Source organism: Marmota monax, unplaced genomic scaffold (assembly GCF_021218885.2).
Source record: "Marmota monax isolate L192 unplaced genomic scaffold, Marmota_monax_Labrador192_F-V1.1 WCK01_AAM20220418_F8-fsc00042, whole genome shotgun sequence".
In the NCBI taxonomy this organism is placed as follows: Eukaryota; Metazoa; Chordata; class Mammalia; order Rodentia; family Sciuridae; genus Marmota; species Marmota monax.
The window spans coordinates 6,025,812-6,052,455 of record NW_026693008.1 but is presented as its reverse complement, the minus strand read 5'-3'; the positions used below and the strand labels follow the sequence as shown (position 1 = coordinate 6,052,455).

Below are 26,644 nucleotides of genomic sequence, written 5' to 3'. Positions count from 1 at the left end.
TTTTATTTTTCTCTTATTATCACTCTCCCATTCATCCTCTATGCCCAGCACCATCCCTCCCCCTTGATTAAAGGATTCACTTTTTCACAATTAATGCACTATTTACAACCCTTTATGTGTTTGTATACGTATATTTCATATGTCAAAATATATTCAGGGCTCTTCAAATCATATATTTTAAATCCCATTCTTCTGTTTCTCTCAACATTCTTTCCGAGACTATCAATGTTGCTATAAATACCCCCTTCTCTCTTACAGCTTCTCACTGGATTCCACCATGGAATTCTGGTCCCTCCCCACAGAGCTCATGGACTAGTCTTTTACCACAAACACCACTAACTGCCATCTGCAGGTGTATTTCCCTAGATACCTATACTACACTTCCATTATGGGTTTCAGGTAATATATGTACTTAGGTTTTCTAAAATACATGCACCATTTTGTATTCCCAGAGCAATTCATGAAGATTTGTTTTCCTACACCCTTATCAGCACTATTATAGTATCTGCTCTCCTCACTTTTACTGGTTGATTGGCAAATGGTGTCTCTTCTTTTTAATTTGCTTGTTTCTTATAGCAATGTGTGCACAAACTACCGATTTGTTCTCTTTTTTCTTGTTTGTAGTTCTTAAGAATAAACCCAGTGATATTCACAGGCTAGGCAAGTGAGTGCTCTACCACTGAGTTATATCCCCAGCCCTATTTGTTCTGTTTTTATTACTCTCCTCCCTTCTACTTTCTGATTTTTTCAGAGTCCCTTGTATATTCTGAATATTGATTGTGGCCTATTAAACATGACAATTATATTTTTATCATGTGCTAATTTTTCTGCTATTCTCTCAACTGAACAAAAAGCATCCATTTTGGGGCATTCACATTTTCTTTTGTGCTCTGTGAGTCTTATATAACATATCCTTCTCTATCATAAGGTTACCAAATAGATTCCTTTTTTGGTGGTGACAGTGTGGCGAGGGGGACTAGAGATTGAACCCAATGATGTTTTATCACTGAGCTACATCCCCAGTCTTTTTTTTGGACGAAGGGTTTTGAGGCCTTGCTAAATTGCCAAAGCTGGCCTTGAACTTGAGAGTTTTCTGCCTCTGCCTCCAGAATCACTGGGATTACAGGCATGCATCACTTTATCACTTTGTCCAGCTTAGGTAGCAAAACATATTCTTGAATGTTCTTTTATCACTTTTATATTCTTCACTTTTAACAGATATTTATTTATTTCACGTGGGACTTTGTTCATAATATGAAATATGAAAACAGTTTCACTTTTCTCCTTTTATGAGTCAATTTTCTTTGTACTGATATGTGGGAATGACTACACTACATCCTATATGTACATAGGAATGAGTCTGGATTGTTTTAGTCTGATTCCATGCCAGATGCTGTAGAAGAGAGGTCACTAAATTATTTCTGCAGAGGGACAGATGCAGCAGTTGGTGCTTCAACTACTCAATTCTGTCATCACAGCATGAAAGCAGTCACTGGCAATATCTAAATGAATAGGTGTGCTGCGTCCTAATAAAACTTTACTTACAAAAATAGTTGCAGACTATATTTGATTGTGGGCTGTATTTGCTAACTCTTCTTACAGATTTGCTACTTACCTTATGGAGAAAGAATTTATTTTTCTTGATTTACTCTCCTACAGAAATTTACTCTTCTCCTTCAAAAAAAAATTCTTGGTTATTTGTTGGACCGGATTTAAATTTTAATGGAGGGGATATGTGACATCTTCACAATATTCCATGAAGCCATTTATGAGCACTGCATTTATGCTCTTTAATATCATAATAAAACTCTTGTAATAGAGTTTTAAATTTTCCTTACATGTTTTATGCATTCTATCTTAGATTTATTCCTAGATAGCTTAGTTTATGTCACTATTATAAATGGTATCTTATTGTCATAGTTCATAATTGGTTACTCCCAACACAGAGGAAAGCTATTGATTTTTATGTGTTGCTCTTACAGCTAGCAACCAAGCTGAACTCTTGTATTGCTGCTAATAGTTTCTGCTGATTCTCTTTGATTTTCTATATAAATGATTTCACGTAGAGGTAATGACAGTGTTATCTCTCATTTCAATTCTTTTTCTCTCTCTTTGTCTATTGCAATGGTCAGGTATCTGGTAATGTGTTGAGAAGTAAAAGCAACAGAGTCATCCTTGTCTTGTCCCTGTTATAGATTTTTAGTAGAAAGCCTTTATCAAACTTAAAAATCCCTTGTATTTTTACATTTATAAAAAAAAACCTTAATACATGTTTTATATCAATGAAGATGCAACCGCTTCTTCTTTGCCATGAATATGGAAAATGACATTACAGATTTTTTTTGAAATATTGTGCTATCCTTTCACATTTATGTTTGACTCAGTCACCAAGTTTTATTTAATATTTAGTATCCCTCAATGTCATAAGTGAAGTTGGCCAACATTTTTTTCAAGCCTCAACTTACCTTGTTTATTAAAACCAAACTTAACCGGTTCATTTTTTGTGCTAAAAGAAATTTTTATAAAGGAGTATTTTCTGTTCCTTGCAAGTTAAGCAGAACTCACTTGTAAAACTGTAACCCTTTTCCTCTTACAGGGAGGACTAACTTTTGATGATCATTATGATTTATTATGTTTTCTGATCTACTCAAGTGTTCTTTCCTGTATCAATTTCTTATCCATATATCCTTTCGCACAAATTTAAATTTTTATAGATAAAAATTCACACTTTAATCAATAAAATAATTATAGATCATTATTTTAAACTATTTTGTAATCACAATATATGTAATTATTTTTTCTTCACCTGTCAAGGCTACATCTAAGATTAAATTTTTCAAAGAATCAATTTAGGTTTTTTCACTTTTAAATTATTGTTATATCATGACTGATTTTCTGCACTTTATTTCTTTCTTCTGATTCTTTTTCCATTTCTGTTTCTTCAGATTTACTATGCTGCAGTTTTTCTGGTTACTTGAGTCAAACATTGAGCTTATGGGGTTTCTAACTTTGTGATTTTCTCTTGACTAACAAAAGCCATATATTGCCTTCAAAGTATTCCATTAGCTCTTTCACCTACTGTGCTTTTATTATCATTCAGCTCTGAAATTTTGCTATTCTTGTTATCATTTCCTATTTAACCTGAGGGTTAGTTCATAGTATGCCTTTTCATTTTCAGACATATGTAATGTTTTTGCTATCTTTTCGTTAATAATGTCTGACTTTATAGCACTGTAGTTAGAGAAAGGAACCTTTATACTCTTGGTTTTTAGCATTTGAGGCTTCCTTCCTGACCCATTAGAAAATGAACCTTGTGCCTAAACTGCACCCCCTCCAAAATAAAAGGAATTCTTCTTTTGTTGAATCAATTCTATGTACACAGATCAAAGTCATTGTTATCCAAAACTATCTCTGCTTACTTTTTGTCTCATTGCTTCACCAGTTTCTGAGAACAGGTACATTTCTAACTATAGTTGCTAAACCAAAGGCAAATGCCATAAATTGCTGTTTCCTCTATATTGAAGCTATTCTTTAATAGACATGTAGATATTCCTGCTTGTTTTATCCCTTTCATTTATTGTTCCTTTTTTTGTGTGCTTGTGACAAGAATGACTTTTTCCATCACCTCTTCAATCTGTGTATTTTTTTTTATATAAATATCAGGACCTTGTTTTCTATATTAGAGAATACACCCTATAAGTTTAACCCGTCTATATTTATGCCAATTGTTTATTTCAAATATCTTCATCTTTTTATTTTACTTCTTCTCTTTACTACCTTTCAAGTTAAATCAGGAAATTTTTCCATGGTTATGAAAATTACACTCTATTTTGTTTCAGTAACAGTTACTCTCATTCTGAATTTCCCCATCAGTATCAATGTCCTTAACATACTCTTAACACCTCTGATCTCTGTCAGATATCATACTCCATCTTCCTCAGGTCCTTATTTCTGGCATGATCAAATAATACCAAGTTCTAATTTCAAGTAACTATTTACATGCTTTTTAACACCCTTATTCCCACTCTCTCTAGTAAACTTTGAGCTCCAACATCATTGCCTGTTTTGAATCTTAGCTTCCTCTTTGGTTCTTAGTTCCCTGTTTTCTTCAAAGTTTAGCTATACCTTTGAATGAACATTCACCTCATATAAAGTTATTTTTACTAGAAAATTTTCTCATTACTCCATCATGCACCTAGAAACTAAAGTTGTTATTGTGTTTTTGCACAAAAATCACTAAATTCTATGTTTCCTCTTATTTCCTACTTCCTCCTGGATTAACATCATTTATTATTGCTATAATACATTCTCCAAAATTACTTTCCTAAAGGGTGTACATGTGGCAAACTGAGATTTTATCAGGATATCTTTATTTTACCCCTCCATTTAAATAAGTAACTATTCATGATATTCTAAGCCCAAAATTTGCTAGTCTCAGCACTTTTAAATTATATTATTCCTTTGCCTTCTTGCATTCTGGTATGGCTATATAGAAAAGACCAAGGACAACCTGATTCCTGTTCACCATAGGATGTTCCAGTTTTTAACCTCAAAATTCTTACACATTTGCTAAGATCTAAGTGAGGACTACATATTAGTTTCCTGAGAAGATCCTAACAAATCTATGATCCCTCTAAAGTCTCTAGTGCAGAAATCTTGCTTCTTCCTAGCTTCTTGTGATTGTCAACAATCCTTAGTGTTCCTTGGCATGTAGTCACATCACCTTAATAGCTGTCCCTACTTCCCCTGAGCATCATGTGGCCTTCTTTATATGTCTTCTCCTGCATGCAAATACAAATCAATCAACTTAGGGCCCACTTTAACCAGTATGATCTTGTCTTAACTTTAATTACATATTCAAAGATCCTATTTCCAAAAAAAGGTCATGCTTGAAGTTTCCTTATTGAGGGATGCTATTCAAGCCACTATAGACTAACTTTACTATAAGTTCATTTCCACAGGAGGAGTTTGATTTTCATGGCGTTTTCTATATGCTTATTCACTTTTTTCTTCAAATACTCTCTGACCTCAGTTAACTTCTTTGCCTGCCAAGGATTCTACTTGACATTGCTATTCATTCTATTTCTTAACTCTCATCTCAGTCTTCTCATGTCTCTATTTCTTCCTGATGCCTTTTTGGAGAGAGCCTCAGTCCAAAATTGTGCTACTCATTTATCAACGGAGTTAGTTCCTGACATTGTATTTTTTTTTTCAGTGGGTGGGGTACCAGGAATTGAATTCAGGGGCACTCTACCACTGAGCCACAGCCCTATTTTGTATTTTATATAGAGACAGGGTCTCACTGAGTTGCTTAGCACCTTGCTGTTGTTGAGGCTGGCTTTGAACTGAAGAGCCTTCTTCCTCAGCCTCCCAAACCACTGCAATTACAGGTGTGCACCACTGCTCCCAGCTCTCTGACATTGTATTTTGAGCTTACTTTCCATTTTCCCTCTATCCCAGGCTACCCTACTCTATATTTCCCTCCTCCTTATATATCACTCTTACCAACAAACTTATATTTCTATTACATTTCTTCTCATTTAGGAGTTAAAATGTTGACTGCTTTCTGATCTCTTTGCTTTTCCTTCTCCTTTGCTGGTCACATGCTTCAAAATACTCTTTGTTGGGAGGAAGCAATTAAGAGGTGGAGCCAGAGTTCAAAGCACCTAGCCTTGAGTTTCAGCCCTGTCACTCCTATCCTGAGCTTCTGCATATATTGAACTTCTTATTCTTAGATATCGCATCTGAAAAATGGAGATGACAGCATTTTAAAGTACATCTCACTTTGTCTGCTACATGATGTAGCCTCCCTAAGTGCTGTTTTCAATTCTCTCTACTTCCTTAATTTTGGTAATGTTCTGCTAAATGTTTGTGTAGCTAGCATACCTATTTCCTTAAGTTTTAATTTCCTGAAGAGGAGAAGAAAAAATTTCCAAAGCCTGTAAAAAAAGTACAGAACTAAGGAAAAGGGTAAGAATCAAGATTGTGTGATGGGAAGATTCATGCTTCTCCAGGATCTGAAACTGTCTACAAAACAGAGATAAATATTAAATGCTTTCCTCTTAAATGAAAATGGCAAAAAGCAATTTTTTAAGGTTAAAATAAACTTGCTGAATCTTTCCTACCAAACAAAAAAGCTAGATGTACCAGTATTCTATTGAATTTTCAAGGGAAGATCATCTGTAGAAAACTTCTGTAGATCACAGCTTCTAGAATTCAAGATCACAACTTCTAGAATCCAGGAATCAAGAACTGAGTTAGAACCTCAGTTGAAGTTTAGGCCTTTAGATTTATTAGTGTTAGCCAAGAAAGTAATATAAGGAACTCAATTCACACACAAAATGATGAGCAGTCATATGTATATATTTTTACAAACAAAAACAAGTCAAAATATGAAGGAAAACAAAGTTCTTATTTTTCTAGCCTATTTTTCTTGGTTTTCCTTGGTAATGGCTTAATTTATTTAGAATGAAAACAATGAGACTTCAAGATATTTAATAAATCCCCTATTTTCTCATGCTACAAAGGTACCCTCCTTCTACCTCCTACACAGAACCTATTGTAACCTCCACCACTTATAGCTTGCCTCTGCCTATCACCTGTAATTCTTACCAGGTGGTAGTGTTACAATATTTTTACAACTTCATTGTCCACATTTATTGAATAGAAAGGAGATAATGGAAAGGTCTCTACCATTCACATTTAATTTTGTGACTCAGTGGATTTGATCAGTCATTTTCTGATAGGGCTAAATAGGCTGCCTACCTTGTAGAAGGATAAGGTTCAATGGCCACAAAAGCAAATGCAGTCCCCAAATTGTAAAATTTCCAAACCATTAACAACAGGAGATGACAATAGCTCAATTTAGGGTAGACCAGGTTTCTTCCTGGTTTGCTTTCAAATGTTATGCTAATGTTCAACTAAAATAAATGTGAAATGCTTCAAAACTTGTTTAAAAAGAAAGAAAAGCCAAACTCTAGAAATTTTGACCAGAAAAAGACCTATGATGTCACTTAGATCTAGCCTTATTATTTTAGAAATGTCAGGCAAGTCCAGTAGGTCAAGTGGCCTGTTCAAATGTGCTTTGAACCTTAGGGGGTTTTCCTGGCTCTTTAGAGGGGATGTTATTTAAAGAATTTTTTTTTTAAACTTGAGAACTTAAGACTTCATAACCCCAATTGACTTCAGGCACCCCAATTTGAGAAAATAAAGATCACTCTGTCATTTTAGGAGCTACCTTGGTGCTAGAGTTACATAGCAGTCCTGATATAAGAAGGTCAATAAATGACTCAAAATATAAACCTTTGCCTATTATGTTCAAATTACTTCATTGACTACAAAATTTTTAATATGAATTGTTTTTTAAGAATGTGAAGCCCCTCAGAAACCAGTAACCTTAACTTGAAAAACTGAGGACTTTCAGTAAAATGCACAAATACATGGACAAATTCATGTGGATTCAAATTCTAACCAACAGACTACCAAGAATCCTTTCCTTCCCATTTTATGATTAATCTCTTCCTTTTTCCTTGTATCAAATGACTTCTTTGGAACAAATGAAAAGACTATATATTTTCACAAAGCATAGAGTATTCTGCTGCTCAGAATGTGATCTGCTGACTAGTAGCATCTACATCACCTGAGCATTTAGAAATGCAGACTCCCAGGCAAGAGCCCAGACTTGTTTTGTCAATGCATGTTAGTGTTTGAGAATCACCTCACCAGAGCACCAGTTACAAAACTATGTTTATCAAAATCTAAAAGACCACATTCTTAGGCTCCCTCATACCCTGACTCTGGCAAACCTCTCCAAGAACCAGGGTAACATGGTTCCAGGGTTAGACAGATTTGAGTGCAGAATCCGTCTTCTTTCTCAATTAGTTATAAACATGGGCAAGTTCCTTAGGGTTTCTGAGTCTGTAAAATAGGCACAACAACAATACCATCTTCTCAAGGACACACATTAGGCACCTCATAAGTATTTGATCATTGTTGGCCAACATGCTGGTGTATTTTACCCTGGAAAGAAGGAATGCCAACTTTTCTTCAATAAATAATTGTTGGTGTCAGCTAATACATAAATTGATAAACACTTGGTACAGTGTTAAAATATTGTGTAATAGTTAAATAAAGATTTTTAAAAATCATGTATTTGGCATTGTATTGCCAACAGGGACTACCATATCAGAGGTTGACAGTGTTAGTTTAAAAAGTAGGATCTGGAGACCTGATTATGTAGCTCAGTGGTATAGCATTGCTTGGCATGCTCTGAGGCCCTGGGTTTGACTCCAAAAATACAAATAAAATTATATGAAAAAGCAGCATCAATTGATTAACAGAAGTGACAGTTAATGTTGCTCATTTTTTTCATCCCTAAGCAATCCATATATTATATCCACCTTTATTTTCCTGACAACCACATGGGAAAGATATCCATGTATTTCTCAGATTATTTCTCTCTCCTCAATTCCTATATTTAAGAATTACTGTGTTCCAAGGATACTGAACCTTCAAAGCTATTGATATGAACTGCTAAATATCTCTCAGGAAATGTTTCTAATAATTTATAATCAACAGAACTGTACAGAAAAGGCCCATTCCTCATAACTTTAGTCAGCACTGGGCATTCTGTAATTCTCCAAATCTCTAATAAAAGTCTGTCATTACTTAGGAATACAATATAGGGGGAAATGACTTTTCTAAATGTCCTAGCTAAAGCAATCTGCCATGAACACTAATGTCTCCTAGGCAACCAGGAAGCCAGACATGATAAAAAAAGAAGTACTATTCTTTTGGTTAAAAGAATGAAAAATGTGTATTTCCTTTTAAGTAGAAAAATAAAGATGTCATTACATTATGGCTGTGGATGTTAAAGCTCATTGCAAAAAAAAAAATATATAATCTGATATTTTTATACCCCAGCATGACTTAGCAAATGACAAGCACGTTACACCTGCCCTGGAAGGCATGGGCCCCTTTGGTGGACATCAGAGGAAGCCAGAGTCCCACATACTAGAGAATAAGTCTTCATTTCAATTCATTGAAAAAGTGGGGACTCAATTGTTAACCAAGAATGTAAATGAACTTGAAAATCTGCTGGCTAATGGATTCCAAGACTAACCTTAACAGGAAAAGTGACCTGTCCTCTACCTGGAAGAGCACACCGAGCTGGCCAGGCTCCCAAACATAGTTTATCAATGACTTAGAAAACAACCAAGGCACATCAGTGAATGGTTGGAGACATACATTAAAGTCTGTGATTTACAAAACATTCTTAACCTGCCTGTCGATGTCAAAATTCCAGAGCACAGTGTCAGAAAATCCCAAGAAGATGACAAAAAAAAAAAAAAAAAAAAAAAAATCTGAAGTATCTTAGGATTTAAGCAAGTGTACCACTAACTTCTTTATACAAAGAAATCATTCTAATAAAGTATATTAAGTCATCCATACATAGTGTCACTAAGAAAAAATGTCAGCTGTTAACAAGTCAAAGAAAATCCAGAACTTCAGCTATTATTATGAAACACATAGAAATTTGAAAATGCAAGAACCTTTTCAAGATCTCACTTCGTGGGTTACCTCTCTTTCTCCCCTCTTCCCAGTCATTTTTCTTTTCTTTGCACTGTCACTTGTTTTGCACAGCCCCTGGAAAACATTAATCTACTTTCTGCCTCATGTGGACATTTCACATGAATGGAATCACACAATATGTGGTTTTTGTGGCTGGCTTCTTTCACTTAGCATAATGTATTCAGGGTTCATCCATATAATAGCAGGTTGTCAAGATTTTATTCCTCTTCAAGGCTGAATAATATCCCATCATCTGTAGATGCTCTTTTATAAAAATCCACTCATCAGATGTTTTTGCTTTTTTGGCTCTAGTGAATAGTACTATGAACAGTCACGCCCAGGTTTGTGTGTGGACATATGTTTTCATTTCTCTTGAGTGCATACCTAGGAGTGGAATTGCTGCATGGAAACTATTTTTAACTTTCTGAGGAGCTGCCAAACTGTTTTCCTTAGTGATTGTACTGTTTTACATTACCACCATCAACGAATGAGGGCTTCAATTTCTCTACATCCTTGCCAACAGCCTACAATCAGAAATTTGAATTTAATTGGTCTGGCTAAGACCTGGACATCTGTCCCTTTTTGTTTGTTTCTGGTTTTGTTTTTTAAAGTTCCCGTGGAAACTGCAGTGTGCAGTAAAGGCCAAGAATCCCTTACTTCCACCCATTCATTTGCGACTCCTGACCTGTATTTCTACTATTCCCTGCACCTGACCAGAGCTCTTTAGACCTGTTTTATTCTTGCCACCCCACATGCCCCTAATATACATCTGCTTTTTTGCTGACTGTTCCATAATAAAAGACAAATAAGGAAAACCTAATCCTATGTGTATAGTTGTCATTTATTTTCAAGTAGGCAGTACAGCTCTAAAAATATTTTTTGATCATTTGTGTATCTGCATATGCACAAGGGAAAAATATCTAGAAATTACTGATGGTTTTCCTTCAAAAAACAGATATGCAGTCAACTCTGTTATCTTTTCTGCATATTTTTATCTTCCACCATAACCATGGGTGAGAAGCTACCTGAAGTGATAGTTTTCGAGTATCCTTGGATATGGGAATAGCCAACCCCCTTCTCCCATTGATCCATTAGAGACCTTTTCTTCAAAAAGAGCTCACCTTTAAAAAAAAAAAAAAAGAAAGAAAGAAAAAAAATGTTTTGGCTCCCAAAGTTCTTTTTATCGAATAAAGATGGACGTAGGGAGTGAGTGGATGATTTTTATGTTTTGAACTTCAGCATGACCTTCAGTATGAAACTGTACTGTATGCGTAAAAATTTGAAGCTACTTATATCATCTTAAAGATGTTTTGTGCCCAATCAAACACAGGTAATCAAAGGTCTACAGTACCAGCACTGAGGCCTAGAGCCCTTTAGAAAATGAACAGCCTATGTTTGCAGATACCCATCTGAGACAGAAGCCCAAAGCCGGGGTAAAAAGCAAGATTTCTATATTAAAGGACTAAGCATGACTGACTTGAGTCTCATGGAGGCTGAGATTCTTATTTTTTCCTGAGATTCATCTTACAGTGAAAATAACCCAAACTATGTCTTCAAGTGGACTGTATTAGCAGAGGGGAACTTAAATATTAATCTAAGGGTTATATTATTAGAATATAACCCATACTTAAGGAAGAACATTGAAAGGTTGAAAATTTACTATTATGTATCTATCTGAACAGGCTACATTTTCTACTGTGTTCCTACTGTATCACAGTCTCGATGGGGTCATAAAAGATTCAGAGATGTTCCTCTCCATGGATTGGATGGTAACACTGCAGATAGGTTGGGACAGCAACATGGAACTGGTGTCAAAAGCTTGAATGGTAAATTTAAATCAACTGTCATCTTCAGAAGCCAGAACTACATTCTAGCAAGTAGTATCCATTTTCAATACACAGGTCTCTTAGAAGTTAAGAGACACGAAATGTTCTTTTGTTTTGTTTTGTTGTTTTTGAGCTTCTGACATAAAGGAAAACAAAACAAAACCATATAAACTGTGTCATGCTTTAAACATCAACATTGAGAAATTTAAGTTCCAAATACAAATGAATACAAATCAATTATTATTTCTGTGCACAGGAAAAATTCAACTTTTTAAAAATTTTCTTATTTTTTGGTACTGAGGATTGAACCCAGGGGAACGTTACCACTGAACCACATACCTAGCCCTTTTCATATTTTATTTTGAGACAGGGTCTCACTAAGTTGCTGGGACTGGCTTTGAACTTGTGATCCTCCTGCCTCAGCCTCTGGAGTCTCTGGGATTATAGGTGTGGGCTACTGCGCCCAGTGATAATTCCACCATCTTTTGACTCTTGTGAAATGTCTGCATTTTTTCGTGGCAAAGCAATGCCACTCATGAATTTTTCTAAAACAGAACAGTAAAGCTAATTATGGTGTCAATTATAGCTATGTGTCACTGGTAATCTATAGACTCCTATTTTAAGTGTTCCACCATACTCAGCAATTTCTAATTGTGTTATTCACAAGATAATTACATGATGGATGAATTTATTACTTAACAGTGTGGTACAATCTAGTAAGGGGACAAGTTTAGAACTGTGTAATGAACATCTCCCTTCAATCCTGCTCAATAGCATTTGGAAAACCCACTTGGTGATAACAAGATCTAAATTCCAGGCTATCCCAGACCATCCCAGACCATCTCAGACCACCCTTCCCCTCTGTTCTCCCAGACTCTGAGAAGACATTAGTTCAATGAGAGCATAAACATCAAATTAAAGACTTTACATTCTGTCCTCTCAAAAACAAATACAGGCAGCCCCTAGAGTCATACTAACGATCAAAAGGTTTTCAGGAGTCTTGAAATCCAGCTCTCCCACCTCAGCCTAGGTGGCTACTATTAAATATTGAACAAAACCTGAAATTGAAAGCATTCAAGTTTTGACCCTTCCTCTACCATCATGGATTCTGCAGCCCAGCATTGTCTAGGCCTCCTTCCAGGATAATAGTACTTTTCCATTGCCTTAGCAATGCCTTCCCATTCCCCTGTGTAATAGACAAATAGGTATTGCTCAGTAACTCTGAAAGTGACAATGGCAGTTTTCCCCCTCATCCTTTCTTCATTTCCTCATCCTCTCACCATATCCACTCATCAGGGGATCTCCATTCCTACCCATCTCATTACCTCTTCATTCTATTTGTCGCCATTTGAAAATGCAGAACTTTTTAATAATTAGCTTACTCGTATGAACAGTAATGAGGCTCTCTCTGTCTGCCTACCTAAGAGCACCATCCAACACTAATGAGCTAGCAGACTGAGACCCACATCTGAGTCCTATCACATGATTCCATTGTTCCGGCCAGGTGGGCTGTTTCTGGCTATAGGCAAGCTTCTGCAGGGAACCTAGGGTTTGCAGGGTGGCTGTTAGGCATTCGCTTTGGTCTTATGATTCACACTGACTCAAAACAGCTTTCCTGTGTGGTCGTACTCATTTACATACTGGTTATTACCTCCCTAATAATAATACATACTGTTTCATTCTTCTTTGTCCTCCTCTTCACTTGTATAAGAGCTTTCTGGAGTTGTGAGTTCTCAAAAGGGAACACTAATTGGTCATTTTCTAATGGCTACTTTTGATCTCCTCCTGACCTCAGAAGAAAAATGAGTCTCTCTCAACCATCTGGGTGATCTGTCTATACATAAACCTTCCTTGACACTCCCACAGCGGTCAGCATATTGCTTCAACACAAAAGGTGCCAGACAAATATTAATCATCATCTATAAAGTTTTCTGAGCACCTAGGAAAGACAGACCCAGATACACAAGAGAAAGAAAGATAAAGGTGAAGAATGAGCTGCTGAAAACTATAACAAAGATGTCTCTATAGTAAATAAGGGAACTTGGGACTGGCTGGGAATCCATCTCTTCCTGGACATCAAATAATAGGTTCATAGCACCAAGATCCTATTACCAACAATGATCAATGAGCAGTGATTGGATTTTCCCATGTGCCAGAGCCAACAGTAGGCATTTGACCTGCCTTAGGTCATTCAGACACCAACAATCTACACAACGGATATGGAGGAAAACAAAGCTCTTCTCAGTAAACCAAAGTGGCCACCAAGCACTGCTTAGAGAAGGCTAGGAAGAATGGGGGGCTTGGAGTGAGGAATAGCAACACCCTGAAGGTGAGAGGTGCTGGTGGCAGAGAGGAGCAGCAGTGGCATCACCCACATCACAACTCTGCCTGCGTCCCCTGTCATTGCTTCCCTATAACCACATCGATGACTATACTGAACACAGTCTGGGAATTACCATGTCTGGGATAAGAGTGCTCTTTTGGCATATCATTTTATGAAGCTAAAAGAAGTCATTTCTGAAAATAATACCTGGGGCCAGCCTTTATACATGATGCCAGTAATAACACGTCCATTGACACCTGGGAGGTAGAGACAATTAGACAACTTTATTATTTATTTTTTTTATTTTTGTGGTGCCGGGGATTGAACCCAGGGCCTTGTGCTTGTACGGCAAGCACTCTACCAATAACCCCAGCCCTAGAAAACTTTAGTAATTTTAAAAATCTGAATTTTTTAATTACACTAATAATTACAGCTCGTATTCTCACAGCCATTCCTACAGACAAGGCATTATGCTAAATGCTTTATGTAAATCTCTCTTAATTGCACTGTCATCATGTTGATTTTACAGAAGAAAGCACTAGGAGCTTAAGTCACTTGCCCGAGTTGACACTGGAAGGAAGTGGTGAAGCTGAGATTTGCACCGCAAATTTGTGACACTGGTCACCTCTCTGGTGCCAAGAAAGATCTTCTGCCCACATTGCCTCAGAAGCTGTAATTTCCTGATGTAATGATCACTCTAATATCTGCATACATGTGGGTGAGCAGAGGTGGTGACAAGAAGAACATCATCAACCAAAAAAGACACGATGTCGAAAAGAATTAATTCTTAAGTGTGCAATTTTTGCTGCCCACAGAGTCCGACTGTCTTATGGGTATAAAAAGTTTATTCAGAGCTTACCAAGGTGGCTATGCCAGGTCTCACAGGATCAAATGGGCAGTCTAAGGGCATATGGAAGCTCTCCTTAGCTTTGGATGTGGCTCTGTCTCATCTGCTCACCATGACATCAGAGCAACATTCAGCTTGGGAGAACTCTACTTGAGTGTGTGCTGTTGCAAATGGTTATTTACGGCAACCCTCATTGCCAAGTGGGCTGAGAAACACAATAATTAAAAGGCTGACAAGCAATCCCTAATTAAGTGTATATGTATTGTTGAAAAATGGATTTTGAGTCCAAGCAAAACAGTGAAGCAGGTTCCCCCAGCATGGAATCTCCAAGCTTTGTAGTCTTATAGACACTTGGTCTTAAAATAATATTTCAAATGCCAGCTATTAGTAACCCATACATTCAAATCTTGGTTTAATGACAAATATGAGGAAAGGCGGTTGCTTTTTAAAAAACAAACAATTTATGTATATATATATTTTTCCTCTTGAAAAGTTTCATCCCAGTTGCAAGTGATCTTATTTAGGTGACTCTTATTCCAAGAGTCCTGCAGGAACAGAGTCTTTGTTGGCACAACTTAACTCCTATCTTTGTAGTCCTTGCCTACTGTGACACTTGTGTGTCACAGTACAGGCTGTGAGCAACAGCACACAGACTTGCAGCTGTCAAGACAGATGTGCACTCTAGACCCTTCCCTGTTCTGCTCTCTAACAGGGAAACACTCTCAGCCACTCTCTTGTCATCTCCCTGACCCGTTTCCCTGTCTGATACACACATGGGCATATGAAGCTGTTTCAAGGTTAAGGTCAGAGTTGCTCTCAGCATGCTCTTCAGAGTTCTAGGATGGCATTATTGACTCCTCCTAATACATAGTCCAGGAAAAATAATTTCCCTGCTAAACACAGATTCCCGGGAGATCTAATATTGATGGAAGAGTAAATTCATGCTTGGTTTTGCTCACTGTGTGCTTTCTTCTATACCAGGAAGGGCCAACATGCTATGGTCTCCTCTTCCTGTACCTATGGCAGATATCACTAATCAACTTTGTCATGTTCTCCTGTAGGACCTTCTTAATAGAGACTTTTAGATAGCCATTACCAATCAATTGGTAATGTAGTGTGACAAGCAAAACCTATTTTTTATTCCAGTCTCAGACTTTAGACTAATGATACAGGGAAACCTTCTGTGGCAGCCCTAGGATGATCCCATCCATTTCAGACTAAGGATGTGATAACCCATGAATCTTTCAGAATCTCAACTCTTTCAATTAAGAACATGAATAATAAACTTTTACCACTGAAATAACATGCTCTATGGTAATCCTTTGACTAATCACCTTGTTACTAAATATCTAAAGACCACATTTTTCTTTGGGCTTCCAGCTTCCATGGGAACATTGTGATTGTGACATAATTTTTAAATTAGTGGGTTTGTTCATAGTTTTATATTAGTAAATGTCAAGCTTCTTACTAATTAGCAAATTCTGTAAATCCACAGTAGTATTAATTTTCTTAACTGTACTGGGAATTAATATGAGAATAAAAAATAAAGAGACAATTAAAATTCCCCTAAGGGCACTTATATCTAAAAAATCCAGCACAAAGCAAGAAAACATTAACCCATTTTGAGGGCAATTCTGGAAGGATTACAAAAGATGTGTCGCTGTCACAGGCAGCAAGTGAAGCATACATTTACTGTGGAGCACTCTCAGCTACAGCTCAATTCCCTGATGACATTTTCTCAGGTTGCTGCTGCTGAGATTCCCCCTCTTGCCTTCGATTTGGTTAAATGCATTTTTTTCAGAAGTTTCTCATTTAATAAGGCATTATGATCTCTTTACTGATGTTTCCACTCAAATTGCTAGTGCACTTTCTTTCACTTTAGAGGAGGATGCACAGTGTAATGCTTGGATCCTCAAAAGCTACCTTGCAAGAGTCCTCTTTTCTACCGAGTGTTTGCTGATCATCTTTTTTCCCCCAATAACCCACTGAGAGGGTAGAAACCTACATATCTGTGAGTGGCTGTTTAACCTCCCAGCTCCAGAACATGAGAGAAAGTATGTCCCACTTGGGGGTACTTATGCCATTTCTTTATAAAGCTATCCTCTAAGCACTGTTAAACAAATATGCAGGTTTCTGAAACTCTCCCTCTTGCTTAAGCCTATTACAAAGATGCTGGAGTCTTCCTATGCTGGTGGCCATGGAAACCACCTGTCTTATCATGGCATGAGGTCTTTTCTTCCTTTTCCTGGCATGCCAGGCTACTGGGGACAAGCCAGAGCCCTATGTTTTGAAAAGTCAAGGACAGATGTTTCAGGATGACAGGTCCCAAAGGTTCAAGATCACAGTTAATAATACTAAAATTCAAGTGTGACATGGTATGCACCAATGGGGAAACTGTACTCAGTTTGTGAAATACAAAAGTAACACTGTGCATAAACTGTAGCTTCTATTTGGAGCATTTTTTTCTTCCTTATCATGGTTATCAGTGATGCAATCTATTGCACTAGAATGAGCTATTAACCAATTAGTATAACACCCAAAATATCTGTCCTGCCATTCTATTTTATTTACAGTGCCCAGGACATACTCGAAATATAGGGCCTCTAACACAAACAAGAATTATGCATTCCTTTCTGTGTCTCACATGCTGGATCAAGATCTTCTTGAAGGCAGAGAAAGCTGCTTGATGTCCAGGTGGCCTATTCAAGACAACATCTCAAGCAGACTAAGCAGCCCCATGGGAGACAAGAAGCTTTATGAATGACTGGGCAGCTCCCAATAGTCCCTGGGAAATGTATAAGTAAACTGTAAATAAAATCTAAGTGTGTTTTCTAGTTCCCTCAATGCAATGAAGACCCAAGGCCCATAGCACTAGTTTGCTCCTCAGTACAAGTTTGAAAATGACCACTGGTATGAATGAGGCAGGTCTTGTCTGGCCTGACTGCCATACAGAGGCTGAAGGATACCCCATAATAGCCACAGGCAAGTCTAAGAGGGCATAGTAGGGCTTTCTACTTTTAGGTGATGAGCTGCCCCCTACTAGCACATGGGCCATGGCCCAGCAGATACCAGGCTTATCACCAGGAAGTGCAGTTCCTACTTCTCCTGATAGAATGAATGTGTGTGGGCAAGACAGGACAGAGGGGGAAAGGAAGGAAAGAACAAATAGTTAGGGACTGGAGAGAAAAGTCCCTTCCTAAGGAATAAAATTCTTACATATCATCTTTATAACCCTAGCAAATAGCATAGTACCAGGCAAATGGTAGATAACAACAAATATCAGTTAAACAATGGAGTCATTCACTGAACTTTTCCATGCCTCATTCTGATATTTTAGATCTGTTCAAAGCATCCCAAAAGGGCCTCTGTTGTAAACCAAATCAAACCAATACAATAGGATGCCCTTCAGCACTGACATCTGGGTAGGAATTAAACATCAAATTACCAATCAGACAGATGCTAAGGCAGGACATATTTAAGAGCCAATCCCATTTTGGAAACAAAGAACAAAGCCAATACCATGCTTTTAAACAGCTATTTTCCCAAAGTATCTGGACCACAGCACACATTTTTATGAACAAAGTTTAGTTCATTCCTTCTATCTCCTGTCCCTTCTCTTATTAAGCCAATTATAGCCAAATTATAGTAGGGCAGTTCTCCTAAGTTGCCACTGATAGAATAAGAGCTAGTCAAAGGATGTTTGAGCTATTTTTTCACAGCCTTAGATGAAGTGGGGGAAAAAAATAACCCAACCTCTATCAAGGATGTCAAAATGAACAAATCTGCAATAGCCATTTGGGCACAGGGCAGGTGAATAGCCCAGTTCTCAGAAAGATGAACAAAAAAGTCCAGGCCATTATCCAATGTGAATTGAAAAAGCAACTCAGAGACTGAAATTTGTGGTTCTGATACCATTCAAATAAAAATGAGAGCTAGAGATAGGGATTGATGGCTTTCTCAGGAATGTGTATGCCTTTTCTCAGATGTGTCAGTGGACAATGGCTTCCTACCACATGGTGAAGTCTTTAGCAGTCTCTTTCCAACAGAAAAACCTCTGCAAAGATAAAAATAAAAGGACTTCTACTTACTACTTAATCTCAAACACTCCAGTTTTTATTGCCCAGACTATAGGAGTCTGGAAATTAGTATGGGTGGGGGGAGGGAAAGCCAGGTGCAGTGGTGTATACCTGTAATCCCAGCAACCAGAGAGGTTGAGGCAGGAGGATCCCAAGTTTGAGGCCAAGTTTGAGACAAACAAAAATGGGCTTTGAATGGAGCTCAGTGTTAAAGCACTCTGGAGTTCAATCCCCAGAATAAAATTATTAATAATAATAAAATAAAACTTTTTTTTAAAAATAGAGAAGCTGGGGATGATTCCAAATATCCATAAAGTAACACCTACCAGTTGATCAGTATCCAACATGTTTTCCCTATTTTCAGATCCTGTTCTCATTTATTCATCATCAACCATGTGCCAAACCCTATGTTAGGTGATGGAAATACAATGATTAACAAGAAAGAAATGGACCCATCATCATGGAACACATGGCTAATCTGTCCAATAATAACAACTCCATATTATTTTATTGTAGAGCTATATATTTTAAGCACTGCTCTTCATGGTTATAGGGGAAACCATTTTCTGATCCTGATGTAATAAGAATATGTAAGTTCTTAATATTTTCAGAGAGAGAGGAGGGCTGGGAAAAATACATGGGATAATGCAGCTGAGAGTGATAGGGTGGCAGTGGGACTATTGTTTGAGAGAAGATGGCCAGGCAGGGCACCAATGAGAAGCAAAGTCTTAGTTGGGGTCCTGGAGAGTTAAAAAGCTAGCTCTCCAGGTAAGATGTTAGAAAAAGTGGACTGCTTTTCCTCACTCCTAAGTTTTTAGAAGAACTGGCACTAACTATTATTAGGAGAATAAATTTGTTACCCTAATTGGAGGCTGAAATTCTAAACACTTAATACTCAAAGTGTTGTCTGAGGTCTAGCAAGTGTCAGCATCACCTGGGAGCTTGATAGGCATGCAACCTCTCAGCTCTGCTCTAGATCTAATTGGTCAGAAATGGCAGTAACCATTAACAGTAACCAGTAACAATTTCATAAGCTCTGAACTAATCAGCTTGGCTCAGACTTTGAAGCTGTCTCAACCAAGCTTGCACTCAATCAGCCATTCATTTCTGTTTGTTTCACAAGTTATCTGAGAAATCTGAGAATCAGAGGAAGGAAGAGGTTGCCATTTTTTTCTACATGTGTGGGTGAGAGGTGTAGTGTCAACATCTTATAGAAGAGAAAGTACAAAGGCTCTTATGTAGGCCAAGCTGAATTATGAATGAAAGAAACAGATAAACCAAGGCTAAGCCATTCAAATTTTATTCGTATTGAAATGGTAGCCTTTGAAGGGTTTTAAACAAGGAGGTGCTATAATTGAAAATCTGAAGAGAGGATTCTGGGTGCTATGTGGAGGATGGGCTATAACTAAGCAAGAATGAAAGAAGCTGGCACAGTTAGGAGACTACAGAAGTGAGCCCAGGATAACTGAGGAAGATGAACTGAGGTGGCAGTGGTAGAGTGAGAAGTGGTCGTATTCTAGACACATCTTGGAAGAAGAGTTGGTCAGACTTATGTATGGAATATGGAAGAGCAGTTAAGAAATAGGGTGGGGGCTCAAATAATCAGTGAGTACCTCGTGGAGCATGCAGGTGGGCACCCTACCCATACTGCCCCCATATCCCAGGGCTGACCCCCAGGGGGGGCTGACTGAAATACAAAGTAAGTCATAAATGATACAACCCCTATGGTTGATAGATAAGGCCAGTACATCCAGTTCCTGTTTCTCTATTCCTCACTATTGGATTCTAACCTGTTCTTCCTTGAAAAGAAAAATATCACAGCAATGGATTTCATTGATTTAAGGAGAAGGGAAATTAATACTAATTTATAAACCAAACAAACACTACTTCAGGCAAATACTTTAGACAAATACTGAAAAGTCCAGGTTTAAAAAATAAAACCCTGAATATCCAAGATAACTTACTCATATAGTCAATGTTTGGCAATAAGAAATAGATTGCGGGTCACTAGACTTCTAAACGTTTCAGGAAATAGTTGGTGCCTTATTACTAAAGCGAATTGAGCTGAACTAACCTTGCCCTGGAAATCAACTGTTAAGCCTCTAGAAAGGCCAGTGGTTAATGAGTTCTCCTTCAACTCTGCTTTTGAACTCCATCTTCATTCATAACAGGAAAACATAATTCTAGAAGGAGAAGCCATTCCGGATCAGTAATAAATCATTTTCACATATAAGAGACAATGCAGTCCTCTTGGAAAAGTCACCACGCTACTTTGGGGGACTTCCAATTGGAATATTCTAGAAAACAAAATTGTAACGACTCATTATGATAGGGATTCAGTCTTTCTTTTCAAAGGTCTTCCCCACCAGTCTGCCTAGGACTGGCAAAACAGGCCTTCCAACCACCCCCAGCCTGCCTTCTTACTCTCTCTTCTATGACTGAAACCCAAATATTTCTCCTATTATGGTTAAGCTATTTTTATATATGTTTTGTACCCAAATTCAGCAGAGGGTTGACAAAGAGCAAGGTACATTCCAGGCAGTGTCTTTTAAATAGAATTCTATTTTCAGGTTCCAGGATATGAAATGGTTGCTTTAGAATTTATGACTTTGATACTGGTATTTCCCTCTGTGTATGTGCTTCTGAGGATTCCTCCTGACCACTCCAGGAGGAGGCTGGCTCAACTCATTACAGCCCTGTGAGAAAGGGATTGAGGGCTGTGATTTTATCATCAAAGGGGCAAATTCCTTTATCTTATTCTAAAGCTAATTATTTTACAAATTAGATCTACTGCTTACATAATATGCCATGGTGAGAACTTATGGACAGGTGGAAAGAAAGCCATCCCTACTTCTCCAAGCCTAGGCCTATGTATCCAATTTTTTTATTTTGTATTGGGGATTGAACCCCATGGCACTTAACTACTGAGCCACATCCCCAGACCTTTTCTTACAATATTTTATTTAGTGACAGGGTCTAAGTTGCTTAGTGCCTTGCTAAGTTGCAGAGGCTGACTTTGAACTCCTGATCCTTCCGCCTCAGCCTTCTGAGCCACTGGGATTAGAGGTGTGTGCCACCATGCTCAGCAGGATCATTTTCTTGTTGGTAAGAACATGAGTGCTAGGGTCGGAAGGCCAGGATTCTTACTCCACATGGCTGCCTGTCAGAGTCTGGGTGACTCAGCAGTTTTTCAAGGTCTCAGTTTCCCTGTTTACCCTATGGCAATGATTCCCAAATTAGCCACCTAGGATTTACATGTAACAGTTTTATTGAGATGCAATTCATATACCATACAATTCACTCATTTACGGAAGTAAATGTGTACAATTCAATGGTTTTTCATCTGTTCACCCATTTTCAAACATTTTCACTGCTGTCTGGGGGTCTTCTGGAAAATTCCAAAGCACTGGCAATACTTGGCATCAATTAAATCTTAGTCCCTGGCCTGGGGTGGTGGTGGGAGAACAAAGGCATGAGTGAGTTTGTGATGCTCCTCAGGTAATTTCAACGTGCAGGTAAGTTTTGGAAATAATGCTACACGGGGTCACTGTGAGGACTACACAGAAAATAAACTCAGAAATGAAGAAATGGGAGCTCCTCCACACAAAGACAGGCTTGTATAATTGCCACTAAAGAAGTAATGGGGATAATCATCCTGAGGAAGAAGATAATGGGAAGGGCTGTGTAAAAAATTACACCAGAACTTTTATAACTAGACTAAAATCGTGAATTTTTAATACATTTACAGATACAGTATACTCTGTGAATAAGATGGCGACAAGAGCATTAGGATAGAAAAGGCAGTGGAAACCTACAACTTATCAAACTTCAAGTAGTTACCAAACTTCTTAAAAAGCTCCTGGCTAGCCTTCAGGATACTATTCAAGTGCACTCCTTTATAAATCTTCTCCCACAGAGTTCACTCTGCATACTGCATAATACAGCACTTACTACTAGTATGGTGTTTATGAGGTAGTTGATCTTCCTCACTAGAAAGAGAGCTCTTTCACGGCAGGAAAACCTACCTAAATACAAAAATTAGCCCAAGGGGCGGGGGGGGGGGGGAAATAGCCCATGAGCCTAGCACATGTTTTGACATAGTAGCTGAATATTTGTTGGAATGAACCACAATGATTTACAAACATGGCCAACTCGAGAAAGAAGAAAAAAGGTTTTGTTCCAAAGATCTCAGAATATATTTAGTGGCCACTCTAGCTCATAGAAGCCTGGCAAGTAAGACCTGCAATTTTGCTCTAAAAGGCACATCCTGAGGAGCAAAGCTTTGGGTTCTTAATAACTCCAGTGAATAAATGCACACCCACAGGCTATTATTAAGAACACTGAATGATGTATTACTCACATTGAGATCAAGAAAAAAAATCGTCATCCAGGGGAAAAAGATTAATTAATATCAATTAATTTTCTTTTACAGGAGCAGATTATGCACAAGTCTTTAGGCTTCTAGGGAGAATGTGAGCAATTTTTACAGTACACAGGAATTTGCATATACTCTGGGAGCAAAAAATGGGTCCCCATATTGGTTACCTGGGGTATATTCAAAATGAAGAACAAAGGACAGTGGCATTTCTGTTCCTATAGAGTTATGGGGGCCTGAATGAAAGGCAGGCTTTAGAGGGAATAGAGAAAGCTTATGGATTCAAGAGAAACTAAATTATAATTACAATAGAGCTAGGTGGTTATACAATATGCAATACTATTAAGTACACTCTCTGGTAAAGAGTGTTCTTTGAAAAACAAAATGCAGGAAAGATCATAAAGCAAGTTAAAGAAAGCTATTAGGTGAAGTCCATCAGAGGAAGATCTCCCTTTCCTTAGTCTCTTCCTTCAAGTACAAAATAATGACGTTTGATTTCTAGCACAGGAACAGAATATAAGAGACTCACTATACAGTAAACTTGGGCACATCATTTCTTTGGTCTTTGCTTCTCATTTTTAACATAAAGGCTTAGACCAAGATAGTGTTTCCCAAGTTTGTTCTGGAAGATTTAACAGATATTACCTGAGGAAAATGTTCCATGTTTAAATAGATTTGGGAAAGGGTAGGAGAATCTAAAGACACAGGTTTCTTCATTTCAGCATTTGGCTAGAAGTTAACTATATTAACGTTGATTTCCAAGAAAAGAATATAATTTGCAGAATTTGCCAATCTCCAAATTCTTTTGGGACAAACCATATCAAGTGACTAGTGTTATGCTGAACACACATTAGAGAATTCTGGATTATACAGATCTTGCAAGTCCCTTTCAGTGTTTACAGTATATAGATTATAAACTATAGTCATTTGCAAACACCACTAAATTACACACCAATAGCCAATTGACTAAGTTAATAATTAGCACTTGGGCAGAAAGTAGATGCAAAATCTTCAATCTCAAACCAATACAATCAGTAACTGGCATTCTTCTCTGCATATATATTTGTAAACTTCCTTATTTTAATCATTCCAAACTCGAATCAGTGGGCTAGATTCACTCTGTATTTCATCATTAATATTAATTTTATTTATTGAATATGTCCATCACATTCTAGCCTCTAGGCATGTTTATAAATAGGCCAGGAGGAAAAAAAAAAAAGAGACTGTTGATAACAATAAAAACCCACAGCCAATATTGTTAAAAGACACCCCCCCACACACACACATACACACACACACACCCTGTATGACATCCTGGTATCCAAATTGTATACTCTAGCAGGACTGTGTGCAAACTAAGCTCTGTGATTTCTCTTCCTACCTGCTGAAGCACTTCTACTACCTAAAGTCCCCTAAACATGGCCCACTCATGGAAAGGATGAAACCTTTTGAATAGGAAGGAGGGTCAAATCCATCATACTGATCCTTTGGACTCAAGTCCAAAGTCTCTTTCATAACACAGTGCAAAAAGAACCTAACTCTGGCTGGAGAAATGTAAAAAGTAAAGTAGCCATTGAATAACAATCTCAGACCAGGTGGTCAATGACTACAGGATTTAATCCTGTAGTAAACCACCATAAACCAGGGGCCTCTCTCAAGGCAGTATGCATGTTATAAGCATTTTTTTCCCCATCTTCTTTTCATCCCCACAAGGTAACTCCAATTATCTGCTATTTTGGATTGATAAAATTGAGACCCCAAAAAGTTGAATTCCCCAAATCCCACCACTATTAAGTGGCAGGACCCAGACCTGCACCGGGATCTGTCCAAGGACAAAACTCAAGCTCTTCACCAGAACTGCCTAATCTGGGGCCAGAAACCTGGATCCAAGAAGGCTAAGCCATTTGCACAGTTATAAGTGACAGGAACCAAAATCATGAAGCTACCACAATGTACTGCCCAGAATTGTATGGGCCATTTCCTCTCAACAAATGTCCCCTCAGGAAATTCCAGGGACATATGAGAATTTCCCTTAGTACTTTTTCCTCTGCAGAAGTGCTCATCTTTTGCATTTGAATTTCTGCTGAAAAATATACTCTGTGCACCAATGTCCCACCTCCGACACTTTTTCTCCCTGTCTCAAGATCTATAATGGGTACAGGAAGGAGAATCTCAAATACTGTAAAAGTTTGCTTGCAAGACTTGTGTCCCTCCCAGCAACCTGCTCTGAGGACTTTTGCTCCTTGGACCTAAAGTTTTCTGCTTTTCCTGAGCCTAGGACTGACCTGCAGGATCCAGAGAAGCTCAAGCAAGCAGGAGAAGACTCAAAAGGCGCTCTGTTTGCTGCTGCTACTCCCGGAAATAAAGCAAAGGGCAGCTGCCTCAATTAAAGTCCACGTGGGGAGGGGAAAGGCGAGGAAGAACTCTCATCACTAGGATTCTGACCTTTCTCCCTCCAGAGAGAGAGAAGCAAAGGCTCTCCTGTTGCTGATAATTCACTGCTTGTTCATTTGTTTTGTGAGCTTTTGACTGTTGTGTTCTGCCTCCCAACTGAAAATTGACCACAGCAGTTGGGCAAGTCAGGAAAAGCCAGGAGTCTGGGAGCTGTCCAAGACATTCCCAGCCCCCTCCTGTTCTTCTGACCTTTGCTTTCACACTTTCTCCTCTCTCCCTCCCTTCCACACAGAAATAAGAGAAGGGACTTCAGCAAAGCAAAATAAGCCCGTGACTTACAAATGGTTAGGTGCATCCCTCCATCTCCTTCCCCTTCTTGTCTTTCACTCCAGCTCTTCCACTGATTTTGAGCGCAGCTCAGAAAAGCAGCAACTGTGGCTGCGTCCACCTAAATGAGTATCACCTGTGTGCCATCTGGTAATGAGCTACAGCTGAGGCAGCCATTAGCCACAGGTGAAAAGGATGCATTGTGGAGCTCCTGTCCGTTCTAGATTCTCCCCGTGGCCCCTTAAGAAGCATAAGCTGGGAATGACAGCAACTTCTTGATTGGGGAGAGCCCATCCTTGAACAACAATTTCTATGTTGACTATGCCCTGGTCCACTTTATTTCTGTGGAAACAGAGGGCTTACTTAAGTGTGACCCTTCCGACTGCCCCATTCTGGAGTTAAAAACAAAGCTCCAGGGGATGGGGCTGAGGCTTAGTGGTAGAGCACTTGCCTTGCACCTGTAAGGCACTGGGTTCGATCCTCAGCACCACATAAAAACAAATGAAGATATTGTGTCCATCTACAACTAAAAGAATATTTTTTAAAAGGTTAAAAAAAAAAAAAAGAAAAAGCTCCATCTGTTGGCCCACAGAGTGCTTCTTGCTCATCTCCCGTTCCTTCCACCTGCCAGGGTAAGAAAATTCAGTGCGGACATTGCAAGCCTTGCCACAACTCCATCTTCCTCCCAGACAGCATTGGTTGCTACCTCTCCAGTTGTCTATGATGGCCCTTTTCACACAGTGTTCCCCTTATTTAATGTGCTTCTTTCATCAGGTGATTGTGAGCTTCTTGAAGTTGCCTACATTGCTTTTCTCCATCTTGATAGCTCCAACAGTAGAGATGACAGACAAAAGCATTTCAAATAATAAACAGCAAAATACGTGGCTGAAGGACAATTTTTTTTGA

At 38.2% G+C, this 26,644-nt stretch overlaps 1 protein-coding gene across 10 annotated transcripts in view; it reads right to left on the bottom strand.

The window, feature by feature from the left end:
- Fhit (fragile histidine triad diadenosine triphosphatase) overlaps window positions 1-26,644 on the bottom strand; it is a 1,445,121-nt gene that overhangs the window by 767,172 nt on the left and 651,305 nt on the right. Inside the window, exon 1 of one of the 10 annotated variants that reach the window (XM_046453019.2) lies at window positions 25,303-25,711. The exons of the other annotated variants lie outside the window; for them this stretch is intronic. The gene's annotated coding sequence lies outside the window, so the exon portion shown is untranslated. Of the gene's footprint in view, window positions 1-25,302; window positions 25,712-26,644 lie in introns of those variants that run through there. 10 annotated transcript variants of the gene reach the window in all.